At 41.8% G+C, this 15181-nt stretch overlaps 2 non-coding genes across 2 annotated transcripts; both read right to left on the bottom strand.

Moving 5' to 3' along the window:
• Positions 1-303: 303 nt before the first annotated feature.
• TRNAA-AGC lies at positions 304-376 on the bottom strand. Its single transcript has one exon. It is a non-coding gene; the product is annotated as a tRNA-Ala (tRNA).
• A 5024-nt stretch (positions 377-5400) lies between these two features.
• TRNAT-AGU lies at positions 5401-5474 on the bottom strand. The gene has a single exon. It is a non-coding gene; the product is annotated as a tRNA-Thr (tRNA).
• Positions 5475-15181: the final 9707 nt, after the last annotated feature.

Genomic DNA, 15181 nt, shown 5'->3' on the forward strand with positions numbered 1-15181 from the left:
TCCGCCGGTGGCGCTTTCATTTTGACCATGATGTGCAATTTTTTATTTCATCTTATGTACCATGTAAATGTGCAAATTCTCAACTCACCATCGTCTGCATTGACACTTTTGATTTTGACCATGTATAACTTGATCAATTTAGAGATGGTGATAGTTGGTGTAGAGAAATTTGGATTTTACAGTATTCAGATCTGAAAAAAAATCACAAAAAGTAACTTTGACCAATTTAGAGATGGTGATAGTTGGTGTAGAGGAATTTGGATTTTAAAGTATTCAGATCTGAAAAAAAAATAAAAAAAAGTTTGGAGAAGTGGGGTATCGATCCCCATACCTCTCGCATGCTAAGCGAGCGCTCTACCATCTGAGCTACATCCCCCTCCGTACGTTTTTACAAATCTTAGTCTTAGAAACTCGGCATGACAATAATGTTAACCAAAGCAGGTGCAAAGTTGCAAATGGTCACCCATTTTCACTGAAGACTGTTCATTTTGCATGAAATCGTGAGAATGAGTAATTCCAACTTTCTCTTTTTCACTTATTTTTTATGCAAGAATAGTTGAATTCGTCTTGTAAGCGGAATATATATTTCAAACACAGGTGTTTGGCTCCCTTTAAGAAAAAGAAAAAAAAAATCCGAAAACGTACATTTTACTGACACTAGAACGTTTTCAGTATCCGTCGATGTAACAAGAGAAGTAAAATGTCATCGTGTGAATGTGCAGAAGAACAATGTAATGAGCAGAAACCAGTATTCTTACAGTATTGTGGGATACAACCTGAATTTTGTTCAGAAAACATCACCGCAAAATGCAGCAAGTCGTGTCCGGGCACGTTGGCATCGCCATGTTCAGAATTTGATTTTACTCTGTCAAAACACAACATTCATTTTCTTCTGAAGGACTAAAACTGTAAGTAGAATGACAAAACTCAAGTGCTCAACTGACTGCAAGAACCACCAGGTGCTTCATCTAAGAAAAAATGAATGCCGCAGTTTCAGCATTTCAGAACATTAAAGAGTAACATATGTCACTGTACCATTTTTCCCACAGTGTTAGAATTTCAGAATCGTGATGGCAAAGCTAATAGGTTCATATACTGCGAGAAGAAGAAACCAAGTTTAGCTGGCAGAAACACAGGAAACTGCTGGGTTTTCATGAACCCATGTCTCAACAAAAGGAACTGGGTTCTAATGCCATCATGTCCAAGGCGGCGACAGTTCTGAAGAGGTGGACAGGAAGGCGACTTCCAGGGTGGTGTCTCTCTAGTCCGCACCGACATCCGCATACCGCAGCGTGGGCTGAATTAGCAGAAAATTAGATAAGCAGTTAGGCATCATGTGTCACAGCAGGTACCGCAACAAGTGACTGTTGGATTCTCACTCAATTTTGCAGAGAAATCTTTGCCAAAAATAAATTGTAGGTATTTTTTGCAAACAGGCCATGTATATATTTCAGTGCTGCATGTATCCACTACTTATCTGTAGCTGCAGAAAACATTTTAAAACTGTACCTCCTTATTATATTAGAAATCAACCTTTGTAGTCTATCAGGTTTCTTTTAAATTTGCAGCCACCTGAAGGTTACGATGATTAAGTGAACTGGGCGCTCAACATTCCCAACGACGCAGACACCGTCAATCTGAAGCTCGCCGAGGATGGGGACGAGGCGTCGATGGAGATGCAGGGCGCTGCTGCTGCAGGGTCATGTTCTTTGGGGAGAGGTCTGTCTGTGGCGTGGTTGCCATCATTCGTTCCCTACCCACTTCGACGTGTGGCAATAACATGTCCCCGACATACCTTCCTTTATGAAGGCTTCGAGCTCAATAGAAAATGTTAATAACATCATTTAAAATTTTACTGTGATACTGCATACTAAATTCCATACAAAAGTTTCAAACTAGCGATATCTGTTAGGGTTTCCACTTGTGATGAATGTATTAGTGTGCGCTCTTTGGAGCACCGATTTATATCTTCTGTAATTTCACCGTGATGTATGAAGACTTTGAGCCGAGTAATAAAGCTAGAAAATTGTTGATTAAAGCCGTTTACGATCAGGTTTTAAACTAATACTTTTATTAGGCTTTCCAACTGTGTCCAGGCAATGTATGTCCGTGTACATACCGATCACACCATCAAGATCAATCCACTCATATGTGACCCACTTGGAGCAGATTTCGATGGCGACTGTGTCCACATTTTCTTCCCAAGGTCAGTGTCAGCAAGGGCAGAAGCTATGGAGCCCTTCATGGTGGAGAAGCAGCTGGTAAGCTCGCACAACGAAAAGCTGAATTTTCAACTGAAGAATGATTGTTTATTAGCTTTGAAGAAAATATCTGGTAGAAAGTATTAGGGAGGCCAACCAACCTATGAATGCAATGTTCACTGGAGGATTGATTCCCAAGAAGCGACTATCAGGTGGACCAGAGTGGAGTTTCACTCAGATTCTAGAGACGGTACTACCAGAGGAAGACAAAATATTAGTCAGAGACTTGGTTGCTGGCACAGTTACTATATCATCAGTTCTGTCAACGAAGGATCCAAAGGAGGCCATAGAATTTCTGAATCTTCTGCAGCCCCTACTAGTGGAATCATTATTTACCGATGGTTTCAGCGTAAGCCTGAGAGACTTCAATTTCCAGAATCCAATACCCCAGACAATTCAGCATCAGACACTTGACCTTGAAAAGTTACGGAAACCAATTGTAGACTTAGTTACTTCTTCTTCTGACATTCGTTTCTTGGTTGACCAAAAGAGTGATTCTGCCATGACCAAAATAGTGGAGAAGATTGGTTTCTTGGGTCATCAGCTGCAGCGCAACGAAAGTTTATATTCTAGGAGCTTGGTGGATGATTGTCTATCCAAGTCGCTGAGCAAGTGTCGCAGCAACACCAATGGTTGTCATCCTTTGGAGGCATATGGTTTTGTCAGAAACTCATTTGGCAATGGACTGAACCCATATGAGGACCTACTCCATTCAATATCTGCAAGGGAGAAGACAATACGTGCATCTAAAGGACTTGTGGAGCCGGGCGTTCTCTTCAAGAACATGATGGCAATGCTCCGAGATGTTGTAGCATGCTATGATGGAACCATAAGAGACTCGTGTGGAAATTCAGTTATTAAGTTTGACTCGACAAACTCGTCGAGTTCTGTGACACCAGGAGATCCTGTTGGTATGTTGGCAGCCACTGTAGTTACAAATGTTGCATGCAAGGCAGTGTTAGACTCAAATCAGAACAACATGACCTCATGGGACTCAATGAAGGTGAGACTCATTTGATCAGTTCCATCTAAGACTTCGGTTCATATGTTCTAACTTCTGGCTGTTGCATTTACAGGAAGTACTACTAACAAGAGCTAGCTCTAGGAATGAAAATGACCAGAAAGTAATTTTGTATCTAAACAAATGCTCTTGTGGGAATAATTTTTGCATGGAAAGAGCATCACTCGCAGTTCAAGCCTGCTTAAAGAGGACCAAAGTAGAGGATTGTTCTACTGAGTTCTCAATCCAGTATGTACCATTCATATTTCCATGATTAGTGAATTCCATAACTACTCATAGTACCTCTCAGATAGTGCAAGACCCTTTCTAGTGCATGTCAAAGATCATTATCCGGGTTGGACATGAACCTACTCAGTTTGCTCACAGCAAAAGAGATATCTGGTCTTGTAGCGCTGGCTAGGTACATGAGTGAACCGATAATTTGAGAGTATCTTAATTGATCTCTCGTTTCTTTCTTGTTCTTTCTAAGTGTCACGCTGGGATCATAAGGTGTTGGAGAAGGCTTCCTATCCATAAAGCCGAAATGGCTCAAGACCTTCTCAACATAGTGAGATTTTGTTAGAGTAATCCCACTCTCATTCTTAATAAGTTTGATGTTTAGGATCACATCATCTTCTCCCAGATCTTTCATGTCAAAACTCTTTGATAGGAAAGACTTGACCTCATTGATTGCAACATTGTTTGTACCAAAGATCAATATGTCATCCACATACAAACATAATATGACACCATTGCCTCCATCATGGCGATAGTAGACACACCTATCAGCCTCGTTAATGACAGATCCCGCGGAAGTGAGAGTTCTTTCAAATTTCTCATGCCATTGCTTAGGTGCTTGTTTCAGGCAATCAGATGAGTGCCCCCATTTTATTTATATGAAAATTCAGTATTTTCTTGGTTCTTTGTATGAGTAGCCATCCTATGTGATAGTCCTAATTTTACTCTTTAGACCAGATCCGTTTGGAATATAGGAACTTCACCGAACCGTTCATGCGAAATAAGAGTATTTCAGTTGTTTTTGCTCCGGGCATATTTTTATACCGAGTTATTTTGGTGTTCTTGTATCATATCTTGTATTTTAAGTTTTGTAAGATATGCGACCATACTTACAACTGAAATTCATAATGTAATGCAACATGGTTGGTGTTGCATAGTATGTCCATCCACATCTGTCTTAAATGTATTCATATTTTAACAGTTGTGCTCCTCTCGACTGCATATGCACGTTCGCAACTACATTAGCTAGATTGGTACGCATAGGAACGCTCAGAGGGAAGAAGTCATGACGATGACGCGTGCGTGCTATCTCGTCTAGATCCTTTTTGGAGTGGTGTGCGTGGAACTTTTTTTATGTGTGTCGCTCAACGATTGTAACGGTTTTTGTCTAGTTTTTCATATTTAACTGAGCAATCTAGTTTTCGCTCGATTTTTCCTAATTAACAGAGCAACTCTTTTCTTATTAACTGCCATTTTGAAAAAAAAAAACAAGTGAAGATGGTGTGGAAGCAAAAATATTGAGAAAAATCTAGTAGTTGAGAGGCTAGCTATTTTATACGGACACCTGACGGTCTAGTGAAGTCCTGAAGCAGCCGCGGCAACATGCATAAACTACTGCCAGACCGGTCACTGATTAAGTAGTCGGCAAGCAAGGCAAGGCGGCCAAGGCCCGGCACGTAAATGATCAGCAGCGCATATCGATCGTAGATTGCTGTTGGTTCTTTCCCTTTGATCTGTCATAGTATTATCCATTTCTTTGTTTTTTTGGCGGGTAATCACAGTGCTATAGTGCATGTCCTGACATGAGGTTGGCCTAATTGCAGTTCCGGTGGTTGTACCATGTCCGGCCACAAATTTCGTACTATTTGCTTTGAGCAAGAGCAACAGAGGAGTTATTTTGGCAATTGTTTCATGTCCGGCAACAAATTTGTCGGCTAGACAAGCACAAGTTTGTTTTTAGCTGACCCCGTCAGTTGATCCCATGGGTCGAACATGCTAGCAATAGGTGATGTAACAATGGTGGTCATACCTTTGCTTCCATGTCCGTCCATAGCCATAGGTGATGCAAAAAATAAACTATTACTGCAGGGAACAAACAAAATGTTGTCAAAAAAGAGGAAATGCTTTCATTGAGAGTTGAACTCAAGACCTCCCGCTTACTAAACGGGTGCTCTAACCAACTGAGCTATGAAAGCTTTCGTGCACAAACTTTGAGTTGCGACTTAATATTCTAAACATTATTGTACACAGTGTAAACAACCCCGTGTAAACTACGGCAGCTGAAATAATGTTGTACTGTACAAAACCACTTTCCATGTTTGTGACAACGATTGTACTGCTAGAAAAATAACACCTTCAGTTGTTAATTACTTCGACCGTTGGGGGCGCTTTTTCTGCCATTTCATGTTAGAGAGGGTTAGTTTACCCAACTTCAGGTGTCCAAGAGTGCAAAATGATCATGGAATTATAGGCTGAGTCATGAGATAAAGGTTTGAAATTAAGTATTAACTTATAATATCCAAATAGTCCATCCTCGCTACCTTATACATGCAGCCTATCCACCTCACCAATCTGCCACATCATCAATTATTTCCTTTTTCTTCTTTTATTTATCTACGGTAAATCCATCTACAATCATTTTCAGTTTAGTCCCGAAGCACAACCACCAGGTTTGCCTCCTCTGCTTCCCCTCTCCCTGTGCAAGTGTCTCCCACGCATGTTGACAGTGGTCTTGTATATAAAAATGGAGAAAGTATGTCGCATCGTATACTACTCCCCTCCACATTATCCAATTCCAGGGCGTCTTCTCCCCTCCGATTCTCAACCCACTATTGCTCCATGTATATATGTTCACCTCCTCTCCATGTCCCTTCCACACCTCCTCCAGCACCAGTTCATCGCATCCCAACCACGACTCCTGCAATTGATGCGGGCTCCTCCAAATTACTATTCTTCAGTGTACGTAGGAAGATTGATCCGATACATTGCTTTGAATTTTTACAGCAACGCGTGAAGAATTATCTAGTTACAAACATGACAAACGGCTTAATTATCACCAATGGACCAAACTATCAGCCCGTCTATGGTGCCACTATACCACTACCAGGCCTTCAGCTTACTAGGTAACTACTCAGGTCCGCTAACAATAGCTTTGGCCCACTTGAAGTCCACCTAGAGCCGACTCCATCACTTTATTTCAAAATTGTCTAACCTTAACCCTAGCCGCACCCCTCCCCTTTGTTCCCTATCTAACTTCTCAAGCACATCATATGGCCGACTCTGACAGATCGGGATCACATGCATTGGAGAAAATTATATGTTGCTCAACTATGGCGTCGTAAATGGTGAACATGAGATTGGTATATTTCATGGGAGAGGGAGGTGTCCAATGGAGCATTTCTGAGCAGCAGTATCCAATAGAGCATTGCCTCGCAGCAGTGTCCAATGGAGCATTGCCAACAAAATATACGAGGACATCCAAAAAATTGGTAAAGCCACGACATGACGGAGGGACGCCTCCCAGGGATGGATGGGTTAAGGTGAACGTCGAAGCAAGCTTGTAGAGGACCTTGAATCATCAGTAGTAGTGGGTGTGATCATCAAGAATGAGACTGTAAAGTGTGTCATTGGATTTCATCGAGATTGTATACAACGGCGGAGCTACGTTGTATGGTGCAGGGGCCATGACCCCAATTTTGTGAAAGAAAATAAAATTAGAGTAGAAGATTCGGGAAAATATAGACTTTTGGCACCCTTGAGCATCCATATTTTCTATTTGGACCCCCAAAACATTTGACCAAGCTCCGCTAGTGATTGTATATGAACATTGCCCTCGAGAAGCCAACAAAGTAGCTCACGGGCTAGCCAGGAATCGTCTACTACTAATCCTCTATTCCTAAATAGCTATAACCCACTAGCTAATTTTTCTAGCCATGCAACCATAACACATAAGCAAGTATGCATGCAAGACATAAATAACATCTTTTGCATCCTCTATTCCTAAATAGCTATAACCCACTAGCTAATTTTTCTAGCCATGCAACCATAACACATAAGCAAGTATGCATGCAAGACATAAATAACATCTTTTGCATTACTCTACGCATGCAATGGTGTCACATCATCAATTCATGCATATTAGTCATAAGTAGTTTTTTTGCATTAGAGTTCATACTATATATTTTGTTAGAAATGACATTTTAACTATAATTTTCACTCTTTTTTATACACTTTGTATTTTATTGTTTTTAGGCTTACATTCGCTTTCAATTACTTTTAGATTTTTTATAACAATTATTTATTCATTCTTAATAATGTTCCCGCAGCAACGCACGGGACATCATCTAGTTTTTATTGTAATTGGGGTGATAATTAATAAAGCTAGCATGTGGGCATTCTAATAGAAGCTTCTCAAGCACATCCGCACACATATTCTCATTATATGTCCCTTCTATTCCTTCCACTAGTGCAGAAAAGCCTAACTATGACGTGGCAAAAAGGGATCTTCTGGCATGGACACCCGACGTCACCAATATGGTGCCACTGTTAGAGTATAGTGGTGGCGTTGGAGACTACGCCATCAGTATTTTGAATACCTATGGCGTTGGACAATATGGCACGCTGGCACTGTCATATTTAACTAATAAAAATAGTATCGACTTCACAAACTAAATGTTTAAGTTGTTCATAAAATATGCTACCAGCTCCACAAACTAAATATTTCACGAAATTCACAAAAGAAAAGTACCAACTTAGCTTCTCACTCTACAATGTATCGATTTTCCCCCTCTCAACACTACCTATGTTTTTCCAAGGACTAACTTAAGCTCACAAATCTTATTCCTGTTCATGCCCCCTCCATCATGTAATGGGCTTTCTTCATCTTTAATTAAAAGTTTTCGGACTTCAGGACTTCTATCTCCTTCTTGTAATGACTTATGTCAGTCCTTAGAAACTCGACCTGACGCTCGAGACTGTAAATCTTACGAATGATAATAGCATTGTCATCAATAATCTTGTCCCTCTCCTTCTTCAGGGAAGCATTAAACTCCTCCAGGGCCTTGACAATACTCTCATGTGACGTGGTTAGCTCTTGATTGAGCACGTCGACGTCACATGTCTTCTGCTCTTTGGGTGTTGGAGAAGGTGCATCTTGTACGTATGCCTAGCAAGGTTTCAAAACATCAACAGTTAATTACCTGGTTACATTATTCATGATTGCAATGTGCTCATGCATGTTTTTTGTAATAATTATCTGGTTGGTGTTCACTTCGCCTTTATCTTTCGCAAACACCGACCAGTGCTCACAAGAGCCTTCCCAGATGCTAGAGTCAGCCATGTTGTAGCATAAAAAATGAGAAGAACTAAGTTTCTCACAGAAACCTATCAAATGCATGCCGAGAAGAACTAAGTTTCTACAAATGTGTAGATGAATTTTGTTAGCTTCTGCATTTTTTACTATATGTTTCCAAATGAGAAACTAATTATGAGTGTGTTGGTTGCATAAAAGGAAGAGACAGATCAATTGTGTAGATACTTATTTTTTTCTATACCACTTTGAAAGCTTGATAGATAAATAATCACAGAGATGGGGATTTGTTAATTCAATCTCACTCAAACCTATCAAATGCATGCCAAAGAAGAACTAAGTTTCTACAAATGTGTAGATGACTTATTTTAGCTTCTGCACTTTTTACTATCATGTTTCCAAATGAGAAACTAATTATGAGTGTGCTGGCTGCATAAAATGAAGAGGCAGATCAATTGCCTAGATACCTATTTTTCTATTAGACTTTGAAAGATTGATAGATAAATAATACATGGAGATTTTTAACTCAATCTCACTGAAATCTATCACATGCATACCAAAGAAAAACTAAGTTTCTATAAATGTGTAGATGACTTTTTTTAGCTTCTTCATTTTTTACTATCATGTTTCCAAATGAGCATTTTTTACTATCATGTTTCCAAATGAGAAACTAATTATGAGAACATGTTTGGTTCTTAAGAAAGGACCGATCCAAAGCAAATATTCAGCTAACCAACAGTCCTGGATTAAGAAGCATTGAGCTCCAGCTAGCAGACTAGACAAGCTGCGGTATCCTCAGAATACTTTAAAAATGTTTAGCTACCAAAAGGGGCCTTAAGAAACAAGCCTAGAACCCTAAAAAATACCTACATTTTCTTCTCTGAATTTTCTAAAACAAACCTAGTCGTCATATGCATTCCTAAAACAAACTAGCTAAAACCGCATGACCTCTAAGAAACATCTCCTAAGGTTGGCTCAATTTGGCAGCTACAATACTTCTTTACGTACCTCTCTGGATATGACATGGCAGGCGGCATCGGGCTGAGCGGCGTCAGGCGGGGTTGGGCGCGACGTCCGGCAGGGCGATGACGGGTGGCGTCGGGTGGGGCGTCCGGCAGGGTGGCGTTTGGCGGCGTCGGGCGGGGCGGCGGCAGGGACCGAGAGGAGGAAGAGAGGGAGTTAGGGCTCAAGAGTGTGGGGAGTAGGACGCGCGGCGAGGATTAGACATATTAGTGCTGGCGTGGGCCCAATGGGCCTAACGTGCGACACGGGGGCTAATTTTCAATGCCAGCACTAACCAGATAGCTATGTCGTTTAAATTTGTCCAACAATAACACTGCTTGAAAATATTAGCGCTCGCGTGGTTAGAAATGGCGCGCCACGAACAAGAGTTGTGGCTAGCCATTTCTCCACTAGTGTCCCAGACCACCCTCTCTACCTTGACGCCTATGTTCGCCTTCCTCTCCCTCCGCTTTGCCCCCATCCACGAGTGTGTTTGTGCCTCTCTTATTTGTTTATCTCTAACCGGCTTGCAAGGTGAGCATCTGAGTTCTACCTCCTCCACGGTGTCCGAGCTTCAAAGCTCACCTCCTACGCTTGGTCTATGCACACAACCACCAACTCCTCCATTTTGTCTAAGCATGTGGACAAAGACAAATATCTGTTATGCGACACAAAGCCTGACAGTATATGCTTGTCTCCACCAACTCTTAGACTCACCGTCCATCAGCAATGAATTGTGGGTTTGGCCCGGCCCTGGATGACAATTTTTTAATACACCACCAATGACTGATCCATGGATCCGATTGGTATTTCACTTTCCATTAATTTGTTGCCTAGTGATGGGCATTGAACCCGTTACTGATATGGGTTTACACGTGTCGCTAAAGGTGGATATGAATAGTGTTATCGTACATAAGAAATCAACACGAATCCTTACTGGAGATGACACAAATCTTTTGGGAAAATGGTTAAACGCCAAACAGTTATGATTTTGCATAGAAGAAAAAATATGGTTATGCAGAAAAGGAAAAAAAAAGAGGAAAAAAGGTTATGCAAGTACCCTTCATAAAAACTATGGTATTATATATAGTAAAGAAAACATGAGGGAACGAACACTTTGTTTAGAAACAATGGTACTCATATGACAAGAAATGTTATGCTTTTGTTACCAGGAGAACCGTCATTGATGTGGGTTCAGGACCGCCACTAAAGAAGTTACGGTATAGAAGAAAGCAACACCAATCATTACTGGAGATGGCACATCAAAATTTGGGGGAAATGGTTATGCAAGTAGAATACACAAAAGAAGTTATGATTTAATATAGAAGAGAAAAAAGTGGCTATGAAGTAGAAAACGCCACAAAAAAGTTATGACCATGTCGAAAAAACTGAAGTTTTTTTTGCGAGAGAACTTCCGATCTTTTCGTCTTCAATCATGACAGTACAACAAACACCAAAAAAATTACATCCAAATTTACAGACCACCTAACAACGACTACAAGTAGTGAAGTGAGCCGAAGGCGAGCCACCGTCATTGCCCCTTCCTCGCCGAAACCGGGCAAAATGTATTGTAGTAGACAGTCAGGTAGTCATAATGTAAGCCCTCATATAACCAGCACAACTTACGATTGTATATAGAAAAATGCAAACACGAGGGAACCACAAAAGTTTTAGAAAAAATGGTTCTCATGGGAAACACAAAAAATGTTATGCTTTCATCTACTATGTTATAAAATCACGAGTCTCGTAAATCCAAACAATCCCAACCATTCAACCACTAAATTTAAAAAAATTGTTGCATCAATTTTAATTAATTTTGGAAACATCGGTAGTTGCATTAACTGCAATTAATATAGGAAACTCAATAATTGATATTTATAAATCCATTCTATGATTGCTATATGTCCCTTCAAATATATTAGGCAACGTCTAATTTTATGAATAAGATGGACAAGACAAAGTGTGTTTCTGCACCAGTGAGAAAGCATTTTTCACATTCCAGACTACATTATTGCCAAACCTTCCACGGTCCGATGAAGCACCAAGAGCTCAACCACAGCAAGAAGCATCATCGCCATGGGCATCAACCCATGTACCTTGAGCCAAGTGTTGGAAATATGTCCTAGAGGCAATAATAAATTAGTTATTATTATATTTCTTAGTTCATGATAATCGTTTATTATCCATGCTATAATTGTATTAATTGGAAACACAATACTTGTGTGGATACATAGACAAAACACTGTCCCTATTAAGCCTCTAGTTGACTAGCTCGTTGATCAAAGATGGTCAAGGTTTCCTGGCCATAGGCAAGTGTTGTCACTTGATAACGGGATCACATCATTAGGAGAATCATGTGATGGACTAGACCCAAACTAATAGACGTAGCATGTTGATCGTGTCATTTTGTTGCTACTGTTTTCTGCGTGTCAAGTATTTGTTCCTATGACCATGAGATCATATAACTTACTAACACCAGAGGAATACTTTGTGTGTATCAAACGTCGCAACGTAACTGGGTGACTATAAAGATGCTCTACAGGTATCTCCGAAGGTGTTCGTTGAGTTAGCATGGATCAAGACTGGGATTTGTCACTCCGTGTGACGGAGAGGTATCTCAGGGCCCACTCGGTAATACAAAATCACACACAAGCCTTGCAAGCAATGTGACTTAGTGTAAGTTGCGGGATCTTGTATTACGGAACGAGTAAAGAGACTTGCCGGTAAACGAGATTGAAATAGGTATGCGGATACTGACGATCGAATCTCGGGCAAGTAACATACCGAAGGACAAAGGGAATGACATACGGGATTATATGAATCCTTGGCACTGAGGTTCAAACGATAAGATCTTCGTAGAATATGTAGGATCCAATATGGGCATCCAGGTCCCGCTATTGGATATTGACCAAGGAGTCTCTCGGGTCATGTCTACATAGTTCTCGAACCCGCAGGGTCTGCACACTTAAGGTTCGACGTTGTTTTATGCGTATTTGAGTTATATGGTTGGTTACCGAATGTTGTTCGAAGTCCCGGATGAGATCACGGACGTCACGAGGGTTTCCGAAATGGTCCGGAAACGAAGATTGATATATAGGATGACCTCATTTGATTACCGGAAGGTTTTCGGAGTTACCTGGAATGTACCGGGAATGACGAATGGGTTCCGGGAGTTCACCGGGGGGGCCACCCACCCCGGGGAAGCCCATAGGTACTGGGGGTGCCGCACCAGCCCTTAGTGGGCTGGTGGGACAGCCCAAAAGGGGCCTATGCGCATTGGGAAGAAAATCAAAGAGAGAAAAAAAAAGGAGGATGTGGGAAAGGGAAGAAGGACTCCACCTTCCAAACCAAGTAGGACTCGGTTTGGGAGGGGAATCCTTCCCCCCTTGGCTCGGCCGACCCCTTGGGGGTTCTTGGACCCCAAGGCAAGGCTCCCCCCTCTCCTTCCTATATATAGTGGGGTTTTAGGGCTGATTTGAGACAACTTTTGCCACGGCAGCCCGACCAAATATCTCCACGGTTTTACCTCTAGATCGCGTTTCTGCGGAGCTCGGGCGGAGCCCTGCCGAGACAAGATCATCACCAACCTCCGGAGCACCGTCACGCTGCCGGAGAACTCTTCTACCTCTCCGTCTCTCTTGTTGGATCAAGAAGGCCGAGATCATCGTCGAGCTGTACGTGTGCTGAACGCGTAGGTGTCGTCCGTTCGTCACTAGATCGTGGGACTGATCGGGGGACGGTTCGCGGAGCGGATCAAGGGACGTGAGGACGTTCCACTACATCAACCGCGTTCACTAACGCTTCTGCTGTACGGTCTACAAGGGTACGTAGATCACACATCCCCTCTCGTAGATGGACATCACCATGATAGGTCTTCGTGCGCGTAGGAAAATTTTTGTTTCCCATGCGACGTTCCCCAACAGTGGCATCATGAGCTAGGTTCATGCGTAGATGTCTTCTCGAGTAGAACACAAAAGTTTTTGTGGGCGGTGATGTGCATTTTGCTGCCCTCCTTAGTCTTTTCTTGATTCCGCGGTATTGTTGGATCGAAGCGGCTCGGACCGACATTACTCGTACGCTTACGAGAGACTGGTTTCATCGCTACGGGTAACTCCGTTGCTCAAAGATGACCGACGAGTGTCGGTTTCTCCAACTTTAGTTGAATCGGATTTGACCGAGGAGGTCCTTGGATGAGGTTAAATAGCAATTCATATATCTCCGTTGTGGTGTTTGCGTAAGTAAGATGCGATCCTTCTAGATACCCATGGTCACCACGTAAAACATGCAACAACAATTAGAGGACGTCTAACTTGTATTTGCAGGGTATGCTTGTGATGTGATATGGCCAACAATGTGATGTGATATATTGGATGTATGAGATGATCATGTTGTAATAGAAAATATCGACTTGCACGTCGATGGTACGGCAACCGGCAGGAGCCATAGAGTTGTCTTTAAACTAACGTTTGTGCTTGCAGATGCGTTTACTATTTTGCTAGGATGTAGTTTTAGTAGTAATAGCATGAGTAGCACGACAACCCCGATGGCGACACGTTGATGGAGATCATGATGATGGAGATCATGGTGTGACGCCGGTGACAAGAAGATCGTGTCGGTGCTTTGGTGATGGAGATCAAGGAGCACGTGATGATGGCCATATCATGTCACTTATGAATTGCATGTGATGTTAATCCTTTTATGCACCTTATCTTGCTTAGAACGACGGTAGCATTATGAGGTGATCTCTCACTAAAATTTCAAGACGAAATTGTGTTCTCCCCGACTGTGCACCGTTGCTACAGTTCGTCATTTCGAGACACCACGTGATGATCGGGTGTGATAGACTCAACGTTCACATACAATGGGTGCAAAACAGTTGCGCACGCGGAACACTCGGGTTAAGCTTGACGAGCCTAGCATGTGCAGACATGGCCTCGGAACACATGAGACCGAAAGGTCGATCATGAATCATATAGTTGATATGATTAGCATAGAGATGCTTGCCACTGAAACTATTCTCGACTCACGTGGTGATCGGACTTGAGATAGTGGATTTGGATCATGTACCACTCAAATGACTATAGAAATGTACTTTTTGAGTGGGAGTTCTTAAGTAATATGATTAATTGAACTAATTGTCATGAACATAGTCTAATGGTCTTTGCGAATTACGATGTAGCTTGCGCTATAGCTCTACTATTTTTATATGTTCCTAGAGAAAATTTAGTTAAAAGTTGAGAGTAGCAAACTTTGCAGACTAAGTCTGTAAAACCGAGGATTGTCCTCGTTGCTGCGCAAAAGGCTTATGTCCTTAATGCACCACTCGGTGTGCTGCACCTCGAGCGTCGTCTGTGGATGATGTGAACATCCGACATACACGTTCCTGATGACTACACGATAGTTCAGTGCAAAATACTTAATGGCTTAGAAGCAAGGCGCCGAAAACGTTTTGAAACGTCACGGAACATAAGAGATGTTCTGAAGAGATGAAATTGTGATTTCATACTTGTGCCCTTGTTAAGAGGTATAAGACCTCCGACAAGATTCTTTGTCCACAAAGTAAAGGAGAAAAGCTCGATCGTTGAGCGTGTG

This window comes from Hordeum vulgare, chromosome 7H, assembly GCF_904849725.1.
Source record: "Hordeum vulgare subsp. vulgare chromosome 7H, MorexV3_pseudomolecules_assembly, whole genome shotgun sequence".
In the NCBI taxonomy this organism is placed as follows: Eukaryota; Viridiplantae; Streptophyta; class Magnoliopsida; order Poales; family Poaceae; genus Hordeum; species Hordeum vulgare.